Source organism: Lactuca sativa, chromosome 5 (genome assembly GCF_002870075.4).
Source record: "Lactuca sativa cultivar Salinas chromosome 5, Lsat_Salinas_v11, whole genome shotgun sequence".
NCBI classification, from domain to species: Eukaryota; Viridiplantae; Streptophyta; class Magnoliopsida; order Asterales; family Asteraceae; genus Lactuca; species Lactuca sativa.
Window position 1 is genome coordinate 215,113,141 of NC_056627.2, and position 15,102 is coordinate 215,128,242.

Sequence of the window (15,102 nt, forward strand, 5' to 3'; positions counted from 1 at the left end):
GCAACCAAGAATACTTGATTAAAGTGCGAAACTAGGTTGCGTTAAGCCCTATAACCCAGATCCCAAAGAGATTATAGATTTGACACCAGTCTAGGTGTTAGTCGATGGGTTATACAAGAGCACACACTTTCTACAACTGGAATAAACCGTCACCATAGAGAATAGGGCATGTCTTAGAGATTCACTGGACTAGTAGGTGTTCCAAGGTTTCTATCTCGCGCAGAAATAGTAGAACCACCTCCCGAGATAGTCCAACACTTCGGAAAATCTCTAAGGATTGAGTTAGCCCAGAGCAGAGCCTGCAGTTCATGAAACAGCAAGGCAAGTAAGAGCATGATCCTTTCCCGTTGAGGATCATATTGTGAAAGCGCTAACTAGACGATAATGTAAAGTTTAAAAACTTTCTAAGCACTCGTCTGGTGAAACCCTATCTCCCCGACCCTGAGGGTTTCCGTTAGAAATATCTCAAGAATCAGAAGTGCAGGTTCATTTTGCACAAGATTGAGATAGTCACCCTGCAGCAAACAGACACCCGTAGACCTGCAATCCATCCGATGATCTAGAAAACCTCTGAAAGCCAATTGACAGGAAACACAAATCCAAGCACAACCCGAGCTTTCTAAGAACCAACCTGAAGGACTACACTCCCAGTATGAGAGAACGTTTGAAACTTCCGAATGGCGATCACACCAGTGATGATCTCGCCATAGAAGTACACTATGTTCTAAGTACTAAAAAGCTCTACCTTTCCGAGAGCTTAGGACCATCCGAGATTCCTCATGAAAATTGGTCCAACCCTCGTCAGACCACTACTACTTTCGGAAATTCCACAAATTTCACCCCAAATCAATCCACTTCTTAGACTTGATAAGTGTTTGCCCAACGTCACTCTTTGTATCCCACTCATCTTGATAGAAACCATTGGGAACCCTAACTCGTAGACGATCCTGTAGGAATCGCTAACTACACGAGACGGAATCCGCATCCAGTAAGTGAAGGTTTGTTAGAATGACAAGCAAAGGCCAGAGTTCACTTAGGAGTGCGAGGACCAACCGAATAGGAAGTGCCCTCATACGTCTAACCGATTGTTCATGATTACTTCCTTACCTAAACCTGAATTTCGGGACGAAATTCCCTCTAACGGTGGGATGATGTGACAACCCGAAATTTATTCCGTCATTTTTAACCCCTCCTTCCGTTAATAAGCCTCTCTTTATCAAACTGTCCGTTAACCTTTTGGATTGGTTAATTAATTTGGGACTTTTATAATGATTTAGTAAGGGTTGAAACAAATTAGAAACACCATCATTAATCCCTTGAAAAGTTTTAGTTTCAACCAAGTCAAAATATGACCATTTAATCGGGTGCGACCAAAAAGCCCCGTTTAACTTCAGTATCGGGTAGATTTCCACTAAGCCCCAACTCAAACCCCTATATAAGGGTGAGTGGAGTCCATTTGAGACTTTCCACTCTCTCTCTACAACTTGCTTTCGATCCAAAACGCCCGTTTCGAGCCCCAAACTAGTAAGTAATCTATCCTAACTTGTTGTGTAGCTTAGTTAACATGCAAATTCGTGTTTAAGACATCAAATAGGGGCCAAATTGTGTGTTTACGGCCCAAGAAAACTCTTGGACCGTAAACACCCTTAAGTGGGGTTTTGAAGCCCCAAAACCCTTCCAAATCACCCCTAGGGATTAGATATGACTTATAGACTTACAACTTCGAGCTTAGAACACTAAGACCTTGCATTTTGGAGAGTAAACATGAGTTTACGGCCCAAGAACACTCTTGGACCGTAAACCCCTCTTCATAGGCCGTGAACACCCTTTAAGGTGTTAGAATTGCCCTCAAACACCTCCTATGGCCTGGGAAAATGTCTAGAAGTAACCCCCATTGAAGTAAAGGCATTAAACATCAATGAAACATTGGACATAGGAGTTTACGGCCGTAAACCCCCCTAGGATTGGTCCATGGGCCGTAAACTCTATAGAATGGCCAAATGATGCCCTAAACTCCCCTATATGGCTTGGAAAAATGCATAGAACTTTATTTCCTACCATTTAAGACCTAAATACATGAAGGGATTGACCAAGTGAGAGTTTACAGCCGTAAACTCCATGTTTACTGCCATAAACTCCCAAAAATGGTCCACGTGAGGCCTTAAACCCTTCATAAGCCCTAGATTTGAGCCTAACATAATTCCACAAGTGATATAAGACCTTTTAGCATCCAAGGGCACACCACCCATGAGTTTACGGACGTAAACTCATGGGGATATGGTCTTAGGGTCGTAAACTCTATAAAGAGTTTACTCTTGAAGAGTAAACTCCCTAACTAGGCCATACACACCCTTAGATACTACCCGGGACACCCCTAGCACTTAACCAAAGTGTTTTCCGCACTTTAGGACGCGTATACGTGTTTAATTAGTATTATATTTACTAATTCTATGTAAACATATGTCATCATATGTTAATAGGTCACTAAGTGTGTTAAAGTCTTTACTTGACACCGAGCACCCAACCGACACTTTCGTTCGATCCACTTACAACAGGTGAGTTCATACCCCTGAATTAACCTTTTAAATGTTTTTACATGCTTTTCTGGGGGGGGGGGGATACAAGTTATAACATGCCAGTTATCATATCAATCATATGTGATTAATAACCCACATGCACAAGGATTTATCACACTTTCAGTTGTTTTACCAACTATAATACCATAGATGGTTTTCCAAAACGTTTTTACTTGTTTAAATCTTTTCTCAAATTATCTCTCGTGCTGTGTGTTTTACTTCTAAACCAGTTACAACAGTGTTTTAAACAAAGGTTTTCTTTACTTATATTGTGTTATCAAATTATATTCAAAACGTGTTTATGAACGGTTTTCAACGCTTGTTTTACATAACTATATCAAGTCGTAAATTCTTATTTTAAAGGTTTTCCAAAAGGTTTTACCAAAATTTTCTTCTATACTTCAATACTTCTGTTTCGTTAAATGCATGCATGTACTTGTATAGTTATATAAATAATGTTTAAAAGACTTAGGAAGGCTAGTTTTCCCTATTTCCTTTTCCTCGTTGGGATGTGGTCTGGTGGGTATCGGATATCCGTCCGAAGGTCGTTTAAACATTAATTATATATCATGTATACACGTATAGACATAAAGGTATTCATCGGCCAGTTCATTTCCCTTGGGTAGCAAGGGCATCCTTCCATTCATCATTCATAGACCAGAGACACTAGTAACTATTATAGGAATAGTTAGGAGGTTCTATTCACTCTTTCTAGTACGAGAATTCCATAGGAGTCAATTTATACGCGAGTCTATATCATTTCTCCAGCGCTCTAATAGAATTCAGATTACGACATGCATCTTCAAGACACGGATCTCCCCGTCGTCGAGTTGGTAACTAGAGTCTCTTGTAGGGATAGCGGGCATTGTGTGTATAGATCTATACGGGACTGACACTCCCGTAACCTGACTACTAGCTACAGTCCACGACCTACCAAGCCAAGGGGTGACAAATGTCATATTTATTCCGACGCTTGCAGGGCGTCAAGTACTCTAGTTTCAATCAGTATGGTTACGAGTATCTCCATGTTTACCTTATAATTCATGGCCTTAAGGTAACGAGAATCTAACACTGTATTCTTGAAACAACCCACTTAGGATTTTCCCTTCGTTTTAGACCTTGCTAGCTGTATCTTTCATTTGATACTGTCTGGGGTCTGTGTTTCTTTGTTTTAGACCTTGCTAGCTGTATCTTTCATTTGATACTGTTTGGGGTCTGTGTTTCTTTGTTTTAGACCTTGCTAGCTGTATCTTTCATTTGATACTGTCTGGGGTCTGTGTTTCTTTGTTTTAGACCTTGCTAGCCGTATCGTACATTTGATATCATGTGGGTTCTGTGTTTCCTTTTGTTAGACTGAGTCAGGCGTATCATTCATTCGATACTCTCCTAGAGTCTATGATTTCTTTTGCCTTAGTCAGCAGTATTTTCTGCTGAGGCATATGTTAGTTTCCCTAATGTTTTTACTAGTGATATTATCCTACTTTCTTTAAAGTTAAATACCGTATTTTGGTAATGATAATATTTCAGGGAAAACTTCTCTTTAAAACATAACACTCTCAAGTCTTGGTAGAAGAATGCTTTTAATTAGAAAATATAGGATTTTCTAGAAAAGACACTAATACACCGTAGATTCTAAACTACTACTTTTCATAAAGTTATTTTGAATAAAAAACTTACTTACACAAATGAAACTAAATACTTATGAACTCACCAGCATTTATAAAAATGCTGATACTCGCTTTCAAAATAACTTGTATTCTCAGGTCAGCAATAGACAGGTACACCCGAGAGCTTTTGTGAAGCCAACCTAGAACTGAGCTGCATCTATACTAGTTTCTGTATTACTTTGATGTCTCTATAAAATGCAACTTATGTAAAACTATTACTATTAATGCAATGGTTGTTGTACTTTGATTACTATACTGCATATGTTGTGATACTTGACATGACGTCATCCACCCCAGGACGTTTCCGCCGTTCCGGTTTTGGGGTGTGACAATAACCATACACACAAAAATATACATATAATTACAAACATCATACTATGGGTCCAATCAAGCATCGGGTTGGAATACCTCAGGCCCTCCAATCCTCGGGCTGGAATGCCAACATCCTATGGGTCTAGTCATCCTCGGGATGGAAAACCCTAGGCCCTCAACCATCGGGTTGGAATGCCCACATACTACGAGTATAATCATCCTCGGGATGGAATACTCACGGCCCACAACCATCGGGTTGGAATACTCAGGTCTGTTGGCTCTCGCACAAAGCAGATAAGCCTCAACCAGCAATCAAACATGTGCACATATAACATATAATCACATAACAGTCTATAGATAGAAAAATCGATCTAACTGATCATAACAACATAATAACATCCTATCTACCAGGATACCGGTCTAACCGATCATATTAGCATAACATATCAGGATAACAATCCAAAAGGGTCGGCCTTGGTGCCTTAGACCCTTAAGTATAGTGATGAAAACTCACCTCGAACGGAAGATAAGTCCCGCAATTGATACAGCTGCTATGAACCGGCTTCCACAAACTGAACCAAACAACCAAACCATTCTTTAATAATTACCCATGGCAAAACCACCAAGCACTAATCCCATAAATTGTCCAACTAACCAAACCCACAATTAGCCCAAGCCCATTGGGCCTAAACAAGGCCCAATTCACCATCCGAGGCCCATTAGGGCAAGCCCAACCAGAAGTCCATTACTTTAAAATCCTTAGTCCATTATAGGCCCAAGCCAAAGGATAAGTACAAGACCAAACTAGACAACATTCAAAGAGCCCAAAACTTGCACAGGTGATGCTCATGTCGTGAGCACCTTAGGCTCACGTCGTGAGGTCGTGACTTGGTCCAGAAACTTCCTCAAATACGTGCTCACATCGTGAGGCTTCATTCCTCACGTCGTGAGTCTGGATCTGACCAAAAATGAGCATTAAGCTCCTAATCCAATAAGCCTTAACATGATACAGTCTAGAGGGCCTTCCTTGACCCCAAGGACCATAAAAATCGAAGATTTTTAGTCAGATATGTCCAACACATGACTTAAACACTAGTTAGGTGAAAAGATGGGTACAACATCAAGATTCAAACTTGGAACCCATAACTTGCACCAAAATCTAGATCTAAGGGTTCTTGCATAACAAATGACTCAATGGTCCATAAAGTTGCCAACTTTATGGACCTCATGCAAGATAATCCAAGATCCATGCAAGGAAGGTAACCATAATCTAGATCTAGCAAGATTAGAAGAGAAAGGTGGGATCTTTGAGACTTACAAGGGATTATAAGCTCATAAGTGCCACAAGGAGGAGCTTATCTTGCCAAAAGGAATCACCACAAGAGCTTCTTCTTCTTCTTCAAGGGAATCAAAACACCATTAACACTCCAATACCACCAACAATGGCTCAAGGACTTCAATGGAGGCTTATATTAGGGTTTCTAGAGGTATTGGAGGTGAGGGAGGATGAGTAGAAGTAACCATAATCATCTCATACCTATAAATACCCGAAATAAGGGTTTTGGAGCATCAGGTGTGTCTCACATCGTGAGCTCTTCAGGCTTACGTCATGAGTTTTAAATAAGCTTGGTTAACAAGTCAACGATCACTCACCCGAACCACTCTAACTTCAAACGACCATGACTTCTTCGTTTCAACTCCGTTTTTGATGTTCTTTATATCCGCGAGAAGGTGGTGAGAAGCCTTACACTTATAGAAACCCACCATGGCCTTAAATCTTCCCGAAAAAAACCCAAAATCCATAAAATTCCGAGTTATCAAATTAAGGTTATACCCTTGGGATCCGAAACACCATCGAACACTCGAACTACTTAGACTTCAACACCCTCATCCAAAAAGGGATAACTCCTTTCTTCCCCAAGGACTAAAATGATCTAATTACTGATGGGTTTTGAGCATTCTAACACTCCTATGGTGTACATGCAACCCTATAAACCTTGGATCTATGTTTTCTCTATTATACTTGCAAATATTCAATATTCCAAGGTTTCATCCTAACTAGCATAATATGAAGTATATACAACACAAGAATCTAGTAGAATGACATACCTTTTGATAGAGCTTGAAGTCTTGAACCTTTAAGAGCTTAGTGCCCGAAGTGTTGCACCTCAAATGGTTCACACAACACCAAAAACCCTTGGAATAACTTGAGAAGAAGAATACTTAGGTTCACTCTTATGAAATCAGATTTTCCCTCTTGTGTAATCTAAACTCATGCCCATTTCATGAACTAGAGACCTCTGTATATAGTGTGGAGGATTAGGGTTACATTCATGTAAACCCTAATACCCATGACCTTTCATTTCAATAGGATACATGGGTTAAACACTTCATGGACTATCCATGAAAGCTTAGCCCAAACTAAATGAACTTGGCCCATCCTATATATATATATATATATATATATATATATATATATATATATATATATATATATATATATATATATATATATAAGAGTCCATATTTAATTAGTTCCTTTTTTATCACAAAATTAATTCTTGATCAATACTAATTAAATAATATGAGTCCATATTAATATATTAGAACTTATAATATATTAATATAAATCATAAGTATCCTTTTTCTCATTTTGTCTATCCAATTATTTCGATGCCATGCACACCAAATGGACCATGCCAAATCAGGTCAAGTACATACCAATTATAGTTATGGACTTAGACACTAATCCAACAATCTACCACTTGGATAAGTCTAAAACTATTATTGCGTATGACTCCAAAACCCGACTAGCAATTGTAGCTCTTAAAGCCGCTGTCGAACTCTGACCTAGTCAATGACTTGTCCATTAGATAAGGGATCATATATTCCTCCATTCTAGATATCATATGGACTGAGAAATGGATTATAATCATTCTCTCTATCCATTTGTTGTTTCCTGATTTTCAATTTATGACAACTGACTAATTGAACAATTCAAATCAGTCCATGCTTGGCCAAACACTTAGGGGTGTCATCACTAAATCATCGAGGAGCCCACAAATATCGCTTTTATCCCTCCAAGGGTAAAAGGAATGGATAAACTTCGACTCATATGCTTGTTCTACTACTTGTTGAATCATACACAAAGGCACGTTTTATAACATGGAGTTACCAATGTGTTTTCATACAATCAATGTATAACCAACTCATAGTCAACAAATCATATATCTTGGTTTGAAGAATATAAGATATTATCATCTCATGATTCACTCATGATAAAATCCATGTAGTGATTCAAATGAGCATAGGTTGAATCCAATACTCGAATCTCATTCCAGGAGCACTCATGAACACTGCAACCACTTTTTCCCAGACAACTACAGACCCTTCATGACAATCTTGCCTCAATACCTACTTCCAAAGTATGATCGACTGTTGATAGTTTGAATAACCTAGTTATTCAGGAAGTCAAAACATGAAAAGCGAAACACAAGAATAATCGAATCCAATATGGTCTCAGAACTTATGAATATAAATAAAACACCTTTTACTTATCACCATATTGATTACACATTGTTCATTACATAATGTTTTAAATAATCAACTTAATACTTGAATTAAAACAATAGTCATGCAATTCTCCAAGCATGCACACTATGTTTGTCCAAACAAAAGTTATACCATATACCAAGTATGCACACTATGTTTGTCTATGATGCGTACTTTGTGGAATAGATCAATTGAACATAATTCCAATGATTCTCATTTCACAATCCTAAATTCTTATCGTAAATGTAAGAATTCCAAATTCCTTCCATTTACCGAAATCTGTTAGATTTTAAACTTATATGCACTGATCCTCTTGTAATGATTATGCACAAAGTCACAAAGGCTTGTCAACAGACGTTACAGAGTATTCCAATGGAGATCAATTCCATGGAAACGAAGTCTCATATTCAAAGTATATTCCTTTAAACATGCTTCTTGAATTAAGTTTTCTAATCTTACACAGATTGAATAACTTCCACCTATGGAGACATTTCCACATTCCCATTTTGACTATCATTTCTAAACAAGAGTTGCCTCTTTTTCAGAATATGTCAATATGGTCCTTTCCAAAAATCTACACCATACTTCCAACCGTCCATGAACAACCAATCTTTGGTAAACCTTAGATTATCCTCGACAATTGCTTAATCAATTTTAGTCATATCCAATTCCAGACCTTTTCCCCTCTTAATGTCCTAGGCATTTGGAAAATTTTGAAAGGATAAATATTATAGCACATGTAATCGATCCTATACCCGAAGCATATGGGACACGATTCATGATGTCTCACATAAAGACATGATCCTAGACCAGTCTTTTGCTACAATATTTTTTTTATTTGCCATGTTTTCATAATTCGACTATGAAGAGGGATGCCGTAATCACAATCAAATTTTGAGAACACAATATATATAGAAGTTCCTTATGTTGAACCATTCCAACATAAAATTCATATATATATATATATATATATATATATATATATATATATATATGTATATATATATATATATATATATATATATATATATATATATATATATCCTTGACTAAAGATGATTAAAATCTTAATCTAAGCTTTTAGAATTGAAATGAAGTATATTTTCCACTCCCTTAATTATAGCAATACAACTTTTCAACCCCTGCAGCTCTGCTAATTGAAACTTTTGTTTTCTATAATTAACATTGCTAACTTGTAACACCTAACATAATAATCATGCTCCCACTAACATGATAATTATTAGCATAACACTTATGCTCCCACTAGCCTTGACATGTATCCAGAAATCAGATGGACTTCTGGAAATCAATACTTTATTGACTTTCTTACCAAATTTCAGATTTCTGATACAAGATGCTTTGATAAAACTTTATCAAAATCATAAAACTTTCCTTAGATAGTTCAAATATGTGTCTAAACAATTTGTAGAACTATGAAAAGGGATGTCGTAATCATAGTCTCAATTGTTTAGACCATTGCCATTTCTCACAATTCCATGCTAGTGTGTCGGTTAACCACACACGCTCCACTAACAACTTTGAGAATGCAAACATGACAATTGCTATCTACTTAAAATCTACTTAGTGAAAGCGTTTCCTCACCATCATTTTCATGAATCGGAGAGAAACCTTATGACACTTAGATTTTATGGCGTATGTGTTCCTATCCATGTGAAAAACCATAATCACAAGACAAGGTTAGTGACAAACACAAACTCATATGGACTAAACTTATGCAATCTTAACTTCTTGCCACCTGGTAGCACAAGGGCCTGCCATTGCTTCCAAGTAGTTATGCAAACAACTGAGAACTTGTAGAACTCAGATGCATAGTCAACTTTAACTGGAATGGACACAGAAATTGGAATATGTCAACACGATAGGTTACAAACCTCAAGTTGTGCGCTAGTGATAAACAACAAATTTTTATTCTTGACCAGTTGTTGGGTCTAAATATTGGTTTATACTTTGCTTTTCTAGGAAAATATATTTTTATGTAGTTTTTGTGTATATTTTTATAGCCGTACTCCTATGTATGCCCGTACACGGGTGTACGGCTGGTGATCCTATATATATAGTGAGGAGTGTAAGGCTAGACAAGGAGAGCATATTGTAGAGAGAGAAAGTTAGAGAGAAGAATAGTGTGTGTGAGAGAATCTAATGTGTATGGAGCATCATATCTTTGAATACATCATAGATTCAAGTTATTCTTCTGCTCCTTCTTCTCCTTCTTCTCTATTTTGATTTGGCATCATCCGTTTGATTGGAATTCCGCACCATTAAACGGATCTGATTGATACATAAGCAGATTGGGGACTTATAATTGGTATCAGAGCTTAGATTGTATCAATCAATTTTTTCAGATCTGGAGCATATTTGATCTTATTTTTGATGGATTTTTGCGTTTTTTGATAGATCTCTAAAAATTAGGGGGGGGGGGGGGGGGGAGGGTTGTTCTTCGCGTTTTTCATAAAAACAAGTTTTTGATCGAGTTTTGGAGCAAAAATGGTGAAAAACGTCGTTTTTTCTTCGCATCTGTTGAAGGTGTGCGGCCAGTTGAAGGTGTACGGCCGTAGACCCGTGTGTGGCCTCGGAGTGTACGGTCCTCGGTGTACGGCCGTACACGGGAGTCCGGTTTCGGAGTTTACGGCCCAGCAACTCCAACACGTGTCCGACCATCTTCGCACATGCACCTCGTCTTCGCTTTGCATCACACTTCGTTCAACAACAGAAGTCCTCGCAGCAGCGTTCATTAAAAAAAAGGGGAAAGTGAAATTGAGGGTGCCAGGGATCGAACTCGGGTCTCCTCCCAACTCAACCAACGCCCCTTCCAACTCATCTAGGCTACTAGATGATATCCTCCTTCCGTTAATTCTTAAGTATTCGCTTTCTCGGTTCCTCTTTCGCATTTTTGACACTTTTAACCCCCAAATCAATTTCTTTTTAATTTTAAATTCCATTTTCAACCCAAAAATGTTAGTTTTTAATTTTTGACTTTTAATTTTGACTTTTTACTTAAAATTTTGACTTTGAGTTTAAAGTTTGACCTTTGACTTTAAATTTTGACTTTCTCGTTTGACTTTCAAAATTTTCAAATTTAGCTTTTCGGTTTGACTTTGAAGTTTGACTTTTAAGTTTCACTTTTTAAATTTGACTTTTAAGGTTACTTTTGAGTTTTTAGTCAAAGGGCATATTTTTATAAAAATGAGTCCTCAAACATACCGGTCAATGAAGTTTCTTGTTCTCAATCTTGTATTAAGACTATCAAGTATTTACGTGATCAAATCGAGTTGCTAAAAAGGGAAAATGAGGACCTTAAATATGAAGGATATACACTTAGGAAAGGTCAGAAACCATTAAAAGCACAATTAGAAGCCAAAATCAAGGATTTCCGAAAGCTCCAAGAAGATTACAGCAACAAGTGTGAAAATTACGATTACATTAAGAAACAACTTGCTGCTGTAACAGAAGAACTTGACACTTTGAAAATTAAGTGTGGAAAAATAGATGTTTGTTTCAAAAATTATACTGCGTCAAGTAAGACATTCGAGTCCTTAGTAGAAAAACAATTGAGTTTTAAAGATAATCAAACCAATGGTTTAGGGTATCACAGTGTGCCGCCTCCTTTTAATGACTACTATAACTAGGGTGGAAATTATTTGGTCCAGAACCAAAAAACCAGAAAACCAAATCGAATCAAAATCGATTTCGGACCGAACCATATTCAAATTCGGTTTTTGGTTTGGTTTGACACAAAACCGAATTGAAATTTTGGTTTTTGGTTCAAGTTTCGGTCTCATGAAGTTTAAACCAAACCGAACTGAAAAACCAAATTTTACAAATCAATTAATTAAAAAAATATATTTTATATTTTATATTATATAAAAGTATTAATTATAAAGTAAAAATAATTTTAACCCATTTACTCACTTGATCATTTCGTATGAAACTTTATCTTTCTGTTTGCAACTTTAGGTTTCTATGTTAAAAATATTTTAATATATGTTTGAATTTTTTTAAGTTAATATTTGGTTTCCTCGGTTTTCAAACCGAACCAGACCGAATTAGAATTCGGTTGTCGGTTTGGTTTAGAGAATTTGAATTTGATTTGGTTTGGAACAAAAAAAATCAATCCGAAGAAACCGATTCGAGGAAACCGAAAAACCAAAAAACCGAACCGATTCCCACCCCTTGAGACCAATGAGGAAGAAATGCCTGCTCAGTATGGCCAAACCCTTGCTCCAGCTTCAGTTAAGACTGAACAATCAGGGCCAACTGAGGGTGTTGAGGTGAAGAATACTGATGTTTCTACTTCCTGTGCAGGTAAAGTAGTAGAAGATGAGAACAAGGAGAATGCTATTGATCAAACCAATGACTCCTTGAACTCTGAATTTGTTGCTTCTAATTTTGTTACTCCTAACGAACCCGTTGTTGGTAAATATAGGCCACCAATTCAAGCTAAACAGAGTGCCTGTTGCAAGTGTGCTTGTTGGAACAATAAGAGACAAGGCAAGCTCATGCCACCAGGGGCATGAAGAAACAACTTCACAGTGTAGAAAAAGACTTTTTTTCACTATGGAACACCTGGACACATTGCCCAAAACTGTCCAAATCGCACATACATTCTCTTCTATGCACAAGGGCGGCAGAACGTGCCAAGAGGGAGATTTTCCAAAAGAAACCCCTCAAGGTCACGTTCAGACAATGGCGATTGGAATGCCACGAAGGCCAAGAATCAAAATCCCAAGAGCAAGAAGGGAATGCAAGCCAAGAAGTCCAATCCAAGAGATGCTCCAGTGAAATCAGGACTGGTTAGGTCAAAGTCATCTCGAGGATCAGCTTCAAGTTCAAAATCCAGTGCCGAGTCACCCATTGGATCGAAAAAGAAATGGATTAAACCCAACTACACATGGGTACCAAAGGTTCAATCTACCAAATATTCTAATGATTCTAATATCTCTACATCTTCTGTTTGTGATAAGCAGGATATGTCATGGGAGAGAGTACCTTGCAAGGAAGACAATGGTTAACCCAGTTTCAAAATAGACTGGGTTCCAAAGACCAATTGATCCTGCTCTGTGTTGGAGCAACTATGAAGGCATATCTCAGACTTCGGTTTGTTGGTAGTGGCTGTTCCAGGAACATGATAGGAAGCATCTCTCAACTGTGCAACACTCAGAACTCTGTTTGAGAGTATGTGTCCTTTGCGGGAAAGAAAGATAGGAAGGGATCACTCATGGGGTCAGTTCTTAATGACATGAAGAATTTTCGGATCTGTTCTGAGATTATGCATGCTGTTCTCAGATCTTCTGGATGCAAATTCAATCGGTGACTTATAGTTTGAGTTTTCTTCTTGATACTTTTGAGTTTATCTTACATTGATTCATTTCAAAGACAATTTTATTTAATTTTCTTATAGTTTTTCGTCAGTAGGTATTGTTTGGGAAGTGATATGAAGTATAGTGCTAAAGGGCAATTTATGATGCTTGTAATGCACTAAAGCCGAATTGTCTAGACTTTGTATTCAATGTGCTGGTATGCACAAAGGATTCAAAAGGACTAGACATTGATTGACCATGAAAGGAATAGACAATATAGACTTAGATAGTTTCATTTGGACCAACAATACAATGCTCAGGTAGATAGAGCAGTGAGATAAACAGGGGAACCTACGAGATACACTAAAAGTTAATTATCTAGAACTGTGGCTCAACATTTCCTTGATGTACGGACTTATGTCCTTAATTCTGGCTCTGATAGGGCGACTGGGGGGTTCTGATAAAGTAGGTTTGTAGGAAATTATTTTCTTGCTTTCTATCTGTCAGTCATATGTTGCTTCCTCTGCGTGATTGGAAGAGATCCGACCTGGATTGCAACATATGCAAATCTAATTGTACGAACCTCCTTATCTATGAAACTTTTTCTATCTGTTAGCCATATGCTGTCCCCTCTGCGTGATCAGAAGATCCAACGTGGGACACAGCATATGCAACATTCTATCTCTCTAACCCCTATCTATGTTAGTCATATGTTGTTCCCTTTGTGTGATTGGAAGACATCCGACATGGGATACAACATATGCACTTTTATATCTGAATTCTTTCTTAATGATTGAATACTCACCTAAAGTAAGGAGTTCTTTGGAAGTTCTTGATTACCGGGGTATATCGGGAAGTGGGAAACATGTTCTAGTACATCTAAAATTAAACCATTTAATAGGTTGTCTGTAGATATTGCTGCTTAATTTAAGTGGACAACAATATCCTTGGTCGTCGTCAGCTAAATGTCCATTTAAGAATATATACACAATGACTTGTCACTTATAATCTATCCAAATAGTCAACATCCTTTGTGTTTAAGTGGACCACAATACCGGTGATTGACCAGATCTAGACATGTAAGCATGTGCTGATAAACGATATTGGATTGCTTCACAAATTTGATCCCAAATATTTTTGTTTTTGTTAAATTTGTTCATAGTTTTCCTCTATGCACAAATTTAGGGGGAAAATTTAAAAAAAAAATTCAAAATCAAAGAAAAATCAGAAAAATTCAAAAATCAAAAAATTAAAAATCCAAAAATATTTTTGTTCTTATTTCTTGTTCAGAAAAATCAAAAATCCATAAATATTTTTGTTTTCGTTTTGTGTGCTAAATTTTCTTTTAGTTTTGTTTTGTCTTAAAAAGTGAATTAAGGTGTAGATTAGATTCATGGAGACTGTATCGAAAATTTCTAAGCCAAAGCTTCATCTATGATCATCGAAGAATTCTCATTTGAAGGAGCAAGAAATGAAGATTATTCTTTCAACATTCAATCCTTCAACCCCAGAAGCAAGGTCAAGTTGTTCTTGAAGATTATGTGACAGATTGCATTGAAGCCTCCTCAATCAGTCTGTCGCTATCTATGAACCTACTGAAGTGATCTAGAAGATTGTTTCTCTCTGATATTTTCTCTCTGAAGATTCTCAAGCTGAAAGCGATATATTTCAAGAATT